This window comes from Mirounga angustirostris, unplaced genomic scaffold (assembly GCF_029215605.1).
Source record: "Mirounga angustirostris isolate CCGP_5_RB_7025 unplaced genomic scaffold, mMirAng1.0.hap1 SCAF_9, whole genome shotgun sequence".
Taxonomy (NCBI): domain Eukaryota; kingdom Metazoa; phylum Chordata; class Mammalia; order Carnivora; family Phocidae; genus Mirounga; species Mirounga angustirostris.
Genome location: NW_026991717.1, coordinates 79,193,900 through 79,206,660, shown reverse-complemented (window position 1 = coordinate 79,206,660; position 12,761 = coordinate 79,193,900).

Below are 12,761 nucleotides of genomic sequence, written 5' to 3'. Positions count from 1 at the left end.
AGTACTTTAAAATATAGCTGATAGGGGATGTATGATGGTCTAATTATTCTAAAGGAATTTTATTTTTATTTATTTTTCTAAAGGAATTTTAAAATGGCTTATAGGTACATTTGAAACACAAACCTGGTTACTACACAAAAATAAAAAGCTTTTGTACAGTGATGGAAACCATCAACAAAATGAAAAATAACAACCTTCTGAATGCGAGAAGATATTTGTAAATATATCTGATAAGAAGGTAATATCTAAATTATATAAAAAACTTATACAACTTAACAAATTATTTGATTAAAAGTGATCAGAGGACCTCAATAGACATTTTTCCAAAGAACACATGCAGATGGCCAGCAGACACATGGAGAGATGCCCAACATCACTAATTATCAGGGAAATGCAAATCAGAACAACAATGAGATATCACCTCACACCTGTCAGGATGGCTAGACTCAAAAAGACAAGAAATAACAAGTGTTGGTGTGGATGTGGAGAAAAGGGAATACTTGTTAACTGTTGGTGGGAATGTAAATTGGTGCAGCCCCTGGGGAAAATAGTATGGAGGTTCCTCAAAAAATAAAAAATAGAAATACTATACAATCCAGTAATTCTGTTACTGGGTTTTACCCAAAGAAAATGAAAACACTAATTCAAAAAGATATATGTACCTCATGTTTATTGCAGCAGTTTTTTTTTTTTTTTTTTTTTTTAGAGAGGAGGGAGGAGTGGGGAGGGGCTGAGAGAGAGGGAGAAAGAGAATCTTAAGCAGGCTCCACACCCAGTGCAGAGCCCAACACAGGGTTCAAACTCACAACCCTGAGATCATGACCTGAGCCAAAATCAAGAGTCTGACACTTAACTGACTGAGCCACCCAGGCGCCCCTATTGCAGCATTATTTACAATAGCCAAGATATGTAAGGAACCCAAGTGTCCACTGATAGACAAATGGATAAGGAAAATGTGGTATGTATACACAATGGAATATAACTCAGCATAAAAAAGAATGAGATCTTGTATTTGCAACAACATGGATGGACCTAGAGGATATTATGCTAACTGAAATAAGTCAGACAAAGACAAATACTGTACGATTTCACTTAAATGTGGAATCTAAAAAACAAATAAGCAAATGAACAAAAAGCAGAAACAGACCCATAAATACAGAGAACTGATAGTTGTTGGGGGGTGGGGCGGGAATAGGCATCATGGATGAAGGTAATTGGGAGATACAGGCTTCTAGTTATGGAATGAGTAAGTCCCAAGGATAAAAGGATTATAGTCATATTAGAGGGAATATAGTCAATGGTATTGTAATAGGTATGGTGACAGATGGTAGCTACACTTATCATGAGCATAGCATAATGTATAGACTTGCTGAATCATTATGTTGTATACCTGAAACTAATGTAATATTGTGTGTCAACTATACTTCAATAAAAAAATAAAACACAAATCCAAAAAAAATGCCTTCAAAAATACATTGCCCACAAGCATTGAAATTCTGTGTCATTACTTTACCAAGATATCTACAACTCATGCAGCACAATAAGAGAACAAAAGAAGTATAAACAGTTTAGCTGTTTTCACTAGAATCACCTCACTGCTTTATTCTTTATATTATAGCAGCTAAGACTCATTTTAAGACCTAAAATGTGTAAGCAAGCCTAGCATCATGTATTTGTTGTCAGTCCCAGTGCTAGGGATAACTCAAAAATTTGCCACAGCAAGAGTATTTCAGTCTTAGGGGCACCTGGGTGGCTCAGTCGTTAAATGTCTGCCTTCGGCTCAGGTCATGATCCCAGGGTTCTGGGATCGAGCCCTGCATCGGGCTCCCTGCTCCCTTGGAGCCTGCTTCTCCCTCTCCCACTGCCCCTGCTTGTGTTCCCTCTCTCTCACTGTCTCTCTCTCTGTCAAAAAATAAATAAAATCCTTACCAAAAAAAAAGGGTATTTCAGTTTTCAAGAGTAGAATGTGCAGCCCAAAGGCCACAAAGGCTGGGGTGTAGTTCTTGGGACCAGGAGACTACTGAACAGCTTCTAAGATGTGGTCTGACTGAGGGGACTCTGATAATTGACCAACAGTTGGCTAAAGAAGCCTTTGATTCAGTCCTTGCCTGTGGGTGCCAATTGCAAAGCAGTGTGGGCAATGCTATATAGAAATAAATACAGGACACTATAATAGTTCCTTGAGCATCTAGGTGGGGGGGAGGGTCAGCAAAGGCTACTAAGGGAGTGATTATCATTCCATGAAGGATAAATATATAACAGGGAGGTTATTACCTAAGTGCATAACTAAGTAACAATTACTGCAAGTGTTCGTAGATGATAGGATACTTTGTAATGAATAATATTAAACTTTTACATGTGTATAGTACATCCAGTTTCTACAGCATTATCTCACACCACCTAAATGTTACCTACTTGAATATTTCCTGATGTTCTCTTTTTCAGACACATGGTAGGATTATATTTCCTTAATCCTTTGAACTGAGTGTGGTCATCAGACTTGCCTTGACCACAGAAATGTGAATAAAAATGATTATGTGTCACTTCTGGGTGGATGTTTTAAAAGCTTGTATACAATTCATCATCTCTTCTTCCCTGCTGTGATGATCCAGGAAGCCTGTATTTAGATGAAATGCTCCTCAATTGGATCTTGAGTCACTATGAGAGCAGAGTAACCTGTCAACCCATAATGGATGTGTGGTGTGGATGAGAAATACATTTTTGTTATTTTAAGCCACTGAGGTTTTGTTTTTTTTTTTTTTAATGGTGCAATCTTATCTTCCCTGATGGATATAAACATCTATCCATGATTGCTCCTATGAACTCTCATGGTACCTGGTAAAGGAAATTAATGCTGAGTAAAATACAGAAGCTGCTAGTGCTTTTTTGAAAAAATAGGCTTTATTTTTTAGGTTTTAGGGTCACAACAATTTTAAGCTTACAGTACAGAGATTTTCCATATATCTTCTGTGTCCACATATGCATAGCCTTCCCCATTATCAACTTACCTCACTAGAATGGTACATGTGTTATAACTGATGAACGTACATTAATACATTATAATCACCAAAAATCCACAGTTTACATTAGTGTTCACTCTTGGTGTTATACGTTCTATGGGTTTGGACAAATGTATAATGACATGTAGCCATAACTGTAGTATCATACAGTGTATTTTCAGTGCCCTAAAAATCTTGTGTGTTCTGCCTAATCATCCCTCTCTGCCCCCAACCCCTGACAATTACTGATTTTTTTTTTTTACTGTCTTTGTAAGTGTTGCCTTTTTCAGAATGTCATATAGTTGGAATCATACAATATTAGCTTTTCCAGATTGACTTCTTTCACTTAGAAACATGCATTTAAGTTTCCTCCATGTCTTTTCATGACTTGATAGCTCTTTCTTTTTAGTGCAGAATAATATTCCATTGCAGAATGTATCACCATTTATCTGTCCACCTACCGAAGGACATCTTGGTTGCTTCCAAGTTTCACAAAAATAAATGAAGCTGCTATAAACATTCATTTGAAGGTTTGTGTGTGGAAAAAATTAGTTTTTGTGTGTGTGTGTGTATGTGGAAATAAAGAAGTAAATACTAAGGAGCACAATTGCTGGATCATATGGTAAGAGCATGTTTAATTTTGTAAGAAACCACAAAATTGTCTTCTAAAGTGACTGTAGCATTTTGCATTCCCACCAGCAATGAATGAGAGTTCCTGTTCTGTATCATTGCCACATTTGAAGTTGTCAGTATTCTGGATTTTGGCCTTTCTAATATGCTTCTTTTTCATCTGTATATCTTCTTTGTTCAGGTGTCTGTTAAGATCTTTGGCCCATTTTTGAGCTGTGTTGTTTGTTTTTTAATTTTTGAGTTTTAAGAGTTCTTTGGTATTTTGTGGGCACCTGGGTGGCTCAGTTGGTTAAGTGTCTGCCCTCAGTCAGGTCATGATCCTGGAGTCCCGGGATTGAGCCCCACGTTAGGCTCCCTGCTCAGCAGGGAATCTACTTCTCCCTCTTCCTTTACCCCTCCCCTCACTCCTGTTCTTACTCTCTCAAATAAATCCTAAAAAAAAAAAAAAAAAAAAAAAAAGAGTTCTTTGGTATTTTGGATAACAAGCCTTTATAAAATGTGCTTTTGTAAATATTTTCTCCGAGTTGGTGGCTTATCTTTTCATTTTTTTGACAGTGTCTTTCATAGAGCAAAAGTTTGTAATTTTAGTGAAGTCCAGCTTATTGATTCTTTCTTTCATGGATTGTGCCTTTGGCATTGTATCTAAAAAGTTATTGCCATACTGAAGGTCATGTAAGTTTTTTCTGTGTTATCTTCGAGGAATTTTATAGTTTTGTGTTTTATATTTAGGTCTATTATGATTTTGAATTAATTTTTGTGAAAGGTGTGAAATTTATGTCTAGATTCATTTTTTTGTATAGATATCCAGTTGTTCCAGCACCATTTGTTGCAAAGACTGTCTTTGCTCCATAGTATTGCTTTTGTTCCTTTGTTGAAGATCAGTTGACTATATTGATGTGTGTCTATTTTGGGGCTCTCTATTCCATTCCATTGATTTGTCTATTCTTTTGCCAATACACACTGTCTTGATTACTGCAGCTTTATAGTAAGTCTTGAAGTTGGGTAGTGTCAGTCCTCTGATTTTGTTGTTCTCCTTTAATATTGTGTTGCCTATTCTGGGTCTTTTGTGCTTCTAGTACTTCTTGTAGCATAGCATCTATTATAGTGGTCCAAACGCCTTTTTCTGGGTTTCTTTCCTGATTATTGACTGCCAAAAAGCAGAGTTCTGGCTTAGTGAGTTGTTCCTGTAAAAGCCATTGCCTCCAGACACAATACAAATGAATCGGATTCACAAAAAGCATTTAAGTAACTATAATTAAAGTCCATATGTTATTAGTCCTAGAATGAGATGATCATAATTCCAAACACATTTGACAGACCTAAGATCACCTTCTAAATTATAGTTTAAAGTAATCCAATAACCAATTTGTATCAGTGTACTTACTCTCTAGGCAGGTAAAGAACCACAGTTTACCTTTCCTATTTTAGTTCATGACAGCAGTGCCTTCTCAGTCAGACCGGCCCAATTCTCTCTGTCAATTTTCACAGCCTAAGCAACTGCAAGGCCTACTGTCTCCTGCTCCAAAGTTCCTCTCACATCCATCACCTTCTTCCTACTGCATTGCCAAGGCCTAGCTCATGCTGTATTCATCACTTTCTGCATTACTGTATCTTTGTCATTCCAACTTCTAGGCTATAATCTACCCTCTTTGTTGCTATTGTTTTTTTTTCTATTTTTTAAAAAAGTTTATTTATTTATTTATTTGTCAGAGAGAGAGACAGACAGAGAGAGAGCACAAGCAGGGGGAATGGCAGGCAGAGGGAGAAGCAGGCTCCCCGCTGAGCAAGGAGCCTGATGCGGGACTTGATCCAAGGACCCCAGGATCATGGTCTGAGCTGAAGGCAGACGCTTAACCAACTGAACCACCCAGGTGTCCCTATTGTTCCTTTTCTAAATCAGATCTGGACTTTTAGTTAAAAATGGGAAACAAGGATTCATATTTGATAAATTTTTAATGTTCTACTTTCTGGGCTCATTCTTCCATGATCTTCTGGAATTAGGATTTGAGCTTCTTATTCCCATCACATAAATGAGTTCAATTAAAAAATTTAGTTTATGTGGGAGGACATTTGTGACATTTTACTATATGAGAGATATTCTTTCCCTCATAGTACTGGCAGCACAATAACAATAAAATAAAAACTGTAGCCTCAAATTCAGGTCAGATTACATTTGTTCGTCTTTTTCTCAAAAAATTTATTAGATTCCTTGTTCCCACAGAATAAAGGAATTCAAGAATAGCCAAGCTCACTCCTTACCTAACCTACTAGTTTGTCCTTTAAGGTAGAAATTCTTATTATTCCCTCATTCTTGTTCTATAATATAGTGCATAATCCAAATAAATGTTTTTAGAAATGATTTGCAGAATGAATTATTTGTTCTAATGATTAGTAGTATTGGGTGTATGAGAGCCTGGGGTTATTTGATAAATTTGATGAAATTTCAATGAACTTTTAATAAAATGCAATGAGTATCTTCAATTTGAAAAGAACAATGGCCTCAGTTAGGCTAAGGTAGTCATTTCAGCACTGAATCTCATCTATAAATTTAATGAGTTAGACCGAAAGGTCGTGTACAGCAACAACTTCTTTTAAGATAGTGAAGTCCAGCGTAAAAGGCATTTCACATAAATATGGTGGAGCTACTAAATCAATTGGTAAGGGCAGGCCATAAATCCAGTATTACAGAACAAATAAGATACATTTTAAGTGAGTCCTGTATCTGCCTATACTGGTGATCAAACAAGGTTTATAAACAAGGACCACACAAAGAGAACACAGTTGTTTGGAAGAACCTATGGAAAGTATCTTGGAAAAGGGGATTGAGACAGCCCTTGAAAATTGGGAAAGCTTTGGAAAAGAAAGAGAAAAATACTAGGGGCAGGAATAAATAATTGAGAAGCCTATCTGATTGGAATTCATGTTAGAGGAGGGAATTGAGGGAGGATTAAGTAGATAGATTAAACTAGAATCCAGGAGACTTGAATAGCAAACTGAGAAATTTGACCTCTATACTTAGTACCAGTGCTTTTTAGCTGAGGCCAAACATGGGAGGGGATAGCAAAACTTCCAGGAGAGCTTCTTAAAAACTTCATTGCCCTCTCAGTGCCTCATTTCTAAGGTGCATTGAGTGGTCCTGCTGTAGGGAACGACTGTTAATGATGGAGTGCTTAAATTGCTTTTGGCAAGAACAAATATTTGAAAAGTATTGCTGGAGGCAATTAGGAGTCATTGGAAGTTCATGAGTAGAAGAGTTTATGCCAAATAGTTATATAATCAGACAATGAGCTTCACATAATGTCCCAAGTCCCTCTTGAGACCCTCTTTGACACAACTAAAAAAAAAATTGACAGGTGAGGATATTAGAGCCCATGCTTGTCTTTTTAACTTACTATTTATGGCATATCATGGAGTTATAAGCAACAGAAATAATGTTTAAAATACTTTTTCATATTTCAAATAGGAAATATGGAATTATAATATTCATGAACATTATAAATGCTGGGATCATTTTTACCTCTTGATACGCAGGTGATGCTTTGTACAATTTAAAGAGAGATTTTTTTTTTTAAGTGTCATAAAATGAACTCTGTCTCAGGGCAAAGGTATGGCCAGTTTATAATTCCCTTTTAAAAATAAATGAAGAGGTATTTCTTTCCATCTGTTCTAAGTCCTGCACCTGAAGTCCGTATCTGACTCTGAAGCCTGCCAACATTTACATGCTGATTAATCCTATAAAATTTGATAGAGTCATTCCACTACAACACCTGGAATAATTGCATAGTTGCTGGCAAAAGAGAGCAGAAGGTACTGTTAAATCTGCCAATCATGGTGTAGTTAATAGTTCCCCAGAAATTGCACTAAATACTAGAGGCTTGACCTTTTTGTTTATTCATGACCCATTTTCTTTGTATTCTTCTTCCTTTGATTTGATTGTTTGTTGCTACATTTAACAACAACAAAAAGAAGAAGCAAGCCATCCACACCAAAATCCTCCATTAAAATTAAGCATTAATAATAACAGAGGCTGAGAACAGTGAAACTGCTGAATCCTAAGGCACATCAGTAAAATGAAGGATGGGGCTCTTTTACAGCAAGGTAGGTCTGCTGGCTTCCCTATGTTGGACTGTGTCCAAGCCATGGTGCACCCTAGCCTGGGAACAATTCTTTTTGGTAAATTATGTTCAGTTGTTACTCTAGAGCACCTTTTTTTTTTATGTTTTATTAATAGTGCCTCCGTTCTCATTAATTCTGAGAGCCAAGGAAAAAAAGAAAGGACACAGGTGTTTTAGTTTTCCCATGTTATTGATAGAAAACTAGGACATGAAGTGGTTGTAACACTTTTCTGTAGTTAATTCTGGTTGACTAGCTAGATAACCACCTATGGAAAAAAAAAGACAGTGGTCTACAGAAATAAATGGCATAATGGAAAGTATATGAGTTTTAGAATAACAAACCTTGGGTAAGTTACCTAAGCTTATTGTTACCAATTTTCTCACCTATAAAGCACTATTAAAGATTTGTACTTAACATACATTAGTCTTCTCATGATATATTTGCTTAGTTTCATTTTCTAAATTTATAAAGTAGTTGTACAATATCTGTTATGTATGAAGTGCTAATAATTTATTAATACTTATACAAATAGTATTTATCTTTTAATAAAATATAGTTTTTTTTTAATTAGCAAATGGAAAAATTGGGACATTTATATAGATGAGAGATGCCTGAGATTATTTTTAGAAAAGGAAGATTGTAAATAAATAATATTAATCATTTAGAATTAGTGGAGATAAAAATTTCACTAGGCTACAATTTTCTGAGTCCTTTAACAATAACATCTATTTTGTTTTTTATGATTATAAAAGAATATATATTCATTGTATAATGTTTGGAAAATACAGAAGAACACAAAAAGAATTATAGTTTTGCATGAGAGACTGCAGATACCCTTTTTCTTGAAAATAAATTGCCCAACATGTCAGTAAACACATTTTAAAAAGCACAGAACCTCAAGGACACACCAAAGGGAAAGGATCTAACAACAGATAGAGATGTCAATAAAATTTTAGAAGATGGGATGCAGATAGGTTGGTGCTAAATAACTTAGAAGTGTGAGAAAGTAGAAGTCTAGTTACCTACAACAGGGAATGGGGAAGGATTAAAAAAAACACGTAACGGTTTTGAGCTTCCAAATTCCGGATTACAAGCATATAAAATGTTCAATAGTCTGAGGCAGGATAGCGCTAAAAATAGGAAGATTGCTTTAAAATCTATGTAATGAATACTTAAGTCCTCAGATTCCTTCATCCCAGGAGAAGACATTTTTTGTGGAGATGTTGAACCAAAAAGACTATGGATCTAAGGTTCAGCTGAGCCATGAAGTAGGATAAATGAAAATCTGTATTAAAAGTATATCAAAAGTATATTCCTATGGAAGGACTGCCCTAGAGTAACATTCTTGGCATCTTGCCCTATCCATGTCTCACTTTTTTACTCATAATAAGGAGAAAATTATCTGGTTGTTGTATTATAACTATTGATCAGTGTTTCATGACTGGGAGGATCTAATTCATCAAGTTTTTTTCTTCTCTTTCAATGTGAGGCAGTGATCATGGGTAAGTGAATCTGCTCTGTAAGCCTGAAAGTTCCTGTAGGTATGCTGAGCAAGTATAGACAAGGGCATGGAATTTAAGCAGGCTCATTTGGCCCTACATCTAAACCACATTCTTTTAACCACATGAGTGAGGAAGGTGATATTTGGACTTCCATCTCACAGAAGGTTTAAAACTTGGGGAGAGTTTTAAGGTAACAGAGGTGTTATCGATTCCCTAAATATCAAACATCTTGCTATTTGAACAAAAAGATTCACAATCCCCTTTCTCCATTTGACTGCCAGAATATTGGCCACTGGCATGATATACTTCAAACAGAAGATGAGCCAGATCTCTCTGGGGATCTGACCAAAGGTTAAAAAAACCCCACCACAGATATATGCATTCGTGATTTTTCCAATGAAAGAGCCAGTTTGCTGGATGTTCACCTGTGGTAATGCCCACTAGTCAATAAGCCTGTCCAGGCAGAAAGAGTTTCCAGTCAGCATTTTAGTGCCTTATTCTTAAATATAAATGTACAGTCAAGGACTTTTGAGGGAAGGCTGAAATATAAAAGACAAAGACAAGAAAGAAAATAAAATGAAACAAAGGATTTCAGAGAAAACAGAAATAATACATGTACTAGAAGAAAACATCATACTTCATATTTAATATCCTCAAAGAGAAAATAAATTATTCCATGAAATAAGAATAAGATGCTATAAAAAGGTAATATTCAAGAATAAGGCAAATGTATTAGAAATTGGAAATATGATAGTTTATTGGTTTTCTATTGCTGTTATAACAAATTACAATAAACTTAGTGGATAAAACAACACAAATTTATTGTCTTACAGTTCTGAAACTCTGAAGTCTAAAGTGGGTCTCCTTGGGCTAAATTCATTAGCAGGACGGAATTTCTTTCTGGAGGCTTTAGGGGAGAATTTGTTTTTTTGATTTTTCCAGCTTCTAGATGCTGACTTCATTCCTTGGCTTGTGACTCCCTTCCATCTTCAAGTCCAGAAATGGCTGGTTGAGTCTTCATCACATTAAATCATTCTAACTCCTCTGCCTCCCTCCTCTACACTTAAAGACCCCATGTAATTACAATGCCTCACCACATAATCCAGGATAATTTTCTTACCTTAAAGTCAGCTCATTAACAACCCTAATTCCATCCACAAATTTAATTCTTTACTAGTGACATAACATATTCAGGGGTTAAAGGATTAGAATGTGGATATTTTTTGGGTCGGGCATTATTCTGCCTGCCACAGATAGCAAAAATTAAACAATCTAATTGAAGGACTGAAGATAAAATTGTAGAAGTAGCCCAATCAGTAAAACACAAAGACAAAGTGATAGGAAATAGGAGAGAAAAAAAGTCATTACATTTGAGAGCCAAGTCCAATTAATAGAAATTCCAGAAAGAAAATATAGAAAAGGGGAGAGGATGAAATTATTTAAAAACAAGCAAAAATAATATAAGAAAATTGCCTAGAACAAAAGACTTAAATTTATGATTAGCAAGTCATTAATAAGAATTCCAGTGAAGTCATCCTCAGTTTATCACAGCATAAATGCCTCCTCCTCTGCAAAGCCTTCTATGACTATTAGATGTTACTTTCTAGGGGCTCCTGTATATACATACTTTTTTCTTAAATATATATAAAGTGATTAAGTATCAAATGTAAGTTAAATACCTACTAACTTACTTATGTGCACATCCCCTCAACAATATCATAAGCTCCTGAAACAGCAGTGCTTCTCTTCCACATACATTTTCCCAGTGCTCAGCAAGTATTACATTCTAAATAAATATATATTGAATGAATGGATGAAGATCTGAAGGAAAGCACATAAATCCACAGTCGGCTAATACGTAAAGTGTTCTCAGAAAACAAAGGTTTTTCCTAGCAAATCCCCATTTATTCAAACAATTGAAAATCAGAACACTCAGATAAATTGGTTATCCAAATTAAATGAGTTACTATTAATGGTTTCAAGACTTACCAACCTTAAAACAATTTTCATGATTGACTCTATAATTATATTGAAGACAAGTTCTTCTTTCTCTGATGGTTAACTAACTAATTCAACTAACTTGTATTGACATTGTTGATCACTTGCTACATGCAAGGCACTATGCTAGGTATATAATGTAAGCAAAGAGTGCTAAATAATATCCTTCTCTGAAGGACCTATTGCCTTATAGCTTAGTGAAATGGCTCTTGTTTTATTTTTTTAAGATCCCAGTTAAAAGTTTTTCACTTTTGTAGATTTTAGATAATGGGTCTTTGGTGCACATTTTTGCCTCAAGGAGTAAATGAAATCAGCAAGAAACCCTAACTTGCCCAAATTAATTTATTTTATCTATACAGCCCTGATTTGAACCTTTACACCATTCATCAGATTCTTGAGGAATCAATGCTTACTTAGAAAGCTGAGCAATGAAATTCAGCATACTTGTTTATAACAGCAGAATACTCAATATTTTTAGTTTCACATAACATGTCTCTGTAACTTCCAGCCACTTAATCTCAGTTTCCAAAGCCTGCAATATCATGAATGCTGCCAAACTGACCTTGTGGGAAACCCAATCTTCCAATTCCTTCCTTTCTTTCTCCACCTCATTCCATACCTATGATTAACATCTATTAATAAAATTGCAATGCTCATTCATTTTTTCTTTCAAAAACTCGCCCGCAAGAGTTTGAATGAAGTCTATAGAACAAGTGATGAGACTCAGAGAGATAATCAGTCATCTAAGAAGTAAGGGTGGTGAATCCCTGCTCTCTGTCTCAATGTTTGGGGAAATGTTGGTCCTAGTTGCTCTGCATAGCACTTTATTGAATGTTCCGATAAGAGAGTATTAAATAAATAAGACACACACCTCCAAAAGCTGTTAATTAACTCTTCTGGGCCTTTAGGGTATGAGTCAGCAAGTCAACATGGTTCCTACACAGTATGATACTCTTGGGAAGTAGGAAGACTCATGAAGCTTCCAACAGTAACTAACAAATTTAGAGTCATTTAGAATTCTAACAACTGAACTGAAATACTACCCTAGCATGTTGTATCAATTTATCTTTCCTTTTGAATTTAAATATTTTAAATCTGATTGATGCCACCGTATTCATACTTTAAAAAACCCTTTGATCTACATCTCCAGAGATGAAAGTCCAGTCTTAGAGAAAGCTAATGTAGTCATGAGCTTTGCACAAGAACCCATTTTTCTGATAACACCACCACCATGTAATTAGGCCTAATGTGCCCCTCCCACACATACACCTACATACACTGGGGGAGGCTTATAACCAAGGATTTTTCCCCTCCTTTTTCCTGATTGAAGAAAAGTGGGTTTGTTTAAATAAGGATAAATTCTTAAGAGACATATAACATGATGGTTATATGGAACTTTTGAAGTCATTCTGTCAGTGTTCATATTCTAGTTCTGCAGCATGATAATATGGTAGAATGTGTTTTGTAAATAACATTACCCCATAGCCTTCTCCTCAGCCTACGGACTCAGAAGCTT